Consider the following 3,487-nt stretch of genomic DNA (forward strand, 5'->3'; position numbering starts at 1 on the left):
GTTTATTTCTTCCTCATTTTTGAAGGATAGCTTTTCTAGGTATGGTATTCTTGGCTTGCAATTGTTTTCTTTTAGTACTTTTAACATATCATCCCATTGTCTCCTTGCCTGTAAGGTTTCTACTGAGAAATCTATTGTCAGTCTAATGAGGATTCATTTATATTGACTTAATGCTTTTCTCTTGCTGTTTTTTTAAATTCTCCTTGCCTTTGAGTTTTGACAGTCTGACTATAATGTGCCTCAGGGAGGACCTTTTTGGGTTGAATCTACTTGGGGCTTTTCAGTTTCCTGGATCTGGATATCCACATTTCTTCTCAGAATTGGAAAGTTTTCAGCTATTATTGCAGTAAATAGATCTTCTGTGCCTTCGCCCATCTCTTTTCCTTCTGGCATTACTATTATATGAATGTTTTTTACTTAATGGTGTACCATAATTCTTGGAGGTTTTCTTTACTCTTTTATATTTTTATTTTTTCTAACTGGATAATTTTAAATGACCTATCTTCAAGTTCAGAGATTGTTTCTTCTGCTTTATCAAGTCTGCTTTTGAAGGTCTTGATTGCATTTTTTATTTTATTCATTGAATTCTTTAACTGCAGGATTTCTGTTTGGTTCTTCATTATGGTATCTATCTTTTTGTGGAATTTCACATTTATATAAAAATATGGAATGCTTTAAAAATTTGCATATCATTCTCATGCAGGATCCATGCTAATCTGCTAATCTCCTCTTTATTATTCTAGTTTTAATATATGTGCTGTTGAAGTGAGCACAAGATGTTTACTCTTATCATGACAATTCAGTATTTTACTAAAGGTAGTAGCCAGTGCAATAAGTCACAGAAAATAAATAAAAGGCATGTATAGGAAAAAGGCAAACAAAAATTTGGGCAACATGCTTGTGTGTATTAAAAATTCTAAGAGTTTAAAAAATGTGCACTAGAACTAATAAAGAAATTTAGCAAAGTCACAGTATGCAAAGTGAATAGACAAAATCAATTGTTTTATAAACTGTCAACATTTTGAATATGAAATTAAAAATCATACAATGTGTCATAAAAGTATGAAATATTTAGTAAAAGATATGCAATAACTCTACATTTAAAACTACAGAACACTGCTTAGAAATTAAGAAAGACCTAAAAATGTGGAACAATGTACTGTACTAGGATTGGGAGACTTAGTACTGCATTGTTAATTTGGTAATTCTTCCTAAGCTGATGTATAGATTCACTGTGACCACAATCAAAATCTCATGTGGCTGTTTTGGTAGAAATTGCTGATTCTATTTTGAAATTTATATGCAATGCAAATAATCCAGAATAGACAAAAAATTTTGAAAAAGAAGAACAAAGTTGGGTAACTTAAGTTTGTTGACTTTAAGAATAATGATAAAGTTACAGTAATCAGGGTTTAGAAATATATGATTCACACTTATGTGGTTATATAATTTTTGACAAAGTTACCAAGGTAATTCATTGTGGGTAGAGGTAGTCTTTTTAACAAATGATGCTGAAATAACTGGATATTTATATAGATAAAATAAATCTTGTCTTTTACTTTGTATAGCACATAATAATTTATATAAAATTAATTGTGGACTTCAATGTAAATACTAAAATTATGAAATATCTAGAAGAAAACATAGAAAAATGTTATTATTACCTAGGAATCAGCAGACATTTCTTGTCTCGTACTCAAGAAACATAAAAAAGTAAATAATTTTAGTAAATTGTGCTTTATCAAAATTAAAACATCTATTCTTAAATAGCACCACTAGGTAAACAAAAACACAAGTTTCAGGCAGGTGGAGTATATTCTTAGTTCATAGTATTGAAAAATGACTTATCTCCGGAATGTACAAAGATTCCTATAACAAAATAATAATTTAAAAATTAAAGTCAAGAAAACTGGATTAAAAACTTAGATATTTCACATAGGAATATTTTTAAATGGCAAATACACTCATGAAAATGTGTTTGACATTAATCGTCATCTGAGATATGCAAAGAGAAAATATAATGAGAAACCAGTAAACATCTACTATAATGGCTAAAATTACAAGGGGTGATAGCACCAGCTGTTAATGGTGATATAGAGCAACCAGAACTTTTATACATTGCTATTTGGAAGTGTATTAGTCTATTTTCATGCTGTCGATAAAGACATACCTGAGACTGGGCAATTTACAAAAGAAAGAGGTTTAATTGCACTTACAGTTCCACATGGCTGGGGAAGCCTCACAATCATAGCAGAAGGCAAGGAGGAGCAAGTCATGTATTATGTGGATGGTGGCAGGCACTTGTGCAGGGAAACTCCCCTTTTTATCACCATCAGATCTCATGAGACTTATTCACTATTACGAGAACAGCATGGGGAAGACCTGCCCCCCCGTGATTCATTTACCTCCCACTGGGTCCTTTCCACAACACATGGGAATTCAAGATGAGATTTGGGGTGTGGACACAGCCAAACCATATCATTCCACCCCTCGCCCCTCCCAAATCTCATGTCCTTATATTTCAAAACCAATCATGCCTTCCCAACAGTCCCTCAAAGTCTTAACTCATTTCAGCATAACTCAGAAGTCCACAATCCAAAGTCCCATTTGAGATGAGGCAAGTCCCTTCCACCTATGAGCCTGTAAAACCAAAAGCTGGTTAGTTACTTCATAGGTACAATGGGGGTACAGGCATTGGGTAAATACAGCCATTCCAAATGGGAGAAATTGGCCAAAACAAAGGGGCTACAGGACCCATGTGAGTATGAAATCTTGCAGGGCAGTCAAACCTTAAAGCTCCAAAATGATCTTTGACTCCATGTCTCACATCCAGGTCATGCTGATGCAAGAGGTGGGTTCCTATGGTCTTAGGCAGCTCTGACCCCCCTGTGGCTTTGCAGGGTACAGCCTCCCTCCCAGCTGCTTTCATGGGCTGGTATTGAGTGTCTGTGGCTTTTCCAGGCTCATGGTGCATGCTGTCAGTGGATCTACCATTTTGGGGCCTGGAGGACAGTAGCCCTCTTCTCATAGCTCCTCTAGGCAGTGCTCCAGTAGGGACTCTGTGTGGCGGCTCTGACCCCACATTTCCCTTCTGTACTGCCCTACAGAAGTTCTCCATGACAGCTCCACCCCTGCAGCAAACTTCTTTGTGGACATCCAGCATTTCCCTACATAGTCTGAAATTTAGGTGGAGGTTCCCAAACCTTAATTCTTGACTTCTGTGCATCTGCAGGCTCAACACCACACGGAAACTGTGAAGGCTTGAGGCTCGCACCCTCCAAAGCCATGGCCTGAGCTGTACATTGGCCCCTTTTAGCCATGGCTGGAGCAGCTGGGATACAGGGCACCAAGTCCCTAGACTGCACACAGGACTGGAATCCTGGGCCTGGCCCAAGAAACCACTTTTTCCTCCTAGAACTCTGGGCCTGTGATGGCAGGGGCTGCTGTGAAGACCTCTGACATGGCCTGGAGACATTTTCCCCATTGT

The 3,487-nt window shown here is 37.2% G+C and overlaps 1 pseudogene; it reads right to left on the minus strand.

Annotated features, from left to right (window-relative positions):
- Positions 1 to 658: 658 nt before the first annotated feature.
- Positions 659 to 773, minus strand: LOC116477514 (U6 spliceosomal RNA; annotated as a pseudogene).
- Positions 774 to 3,487: the final 2,714 nt, after the last annotated feature.

This window comes from Hylobates moloch, unplaced genomic scaffold, assembly GCF_009828535.3.
Source record: "Hylobates moloch isolate HMO894 unplaced genomic scaffold, HMol_V3 SCAFFOLD_11, whole genome shotgun sequence".
Lineage (NCBI taxonomy): Eukaryota > Metazoa > Chordata > Mammalia > Primates > Hylobatidae > Hylobates > Hylobates moloch.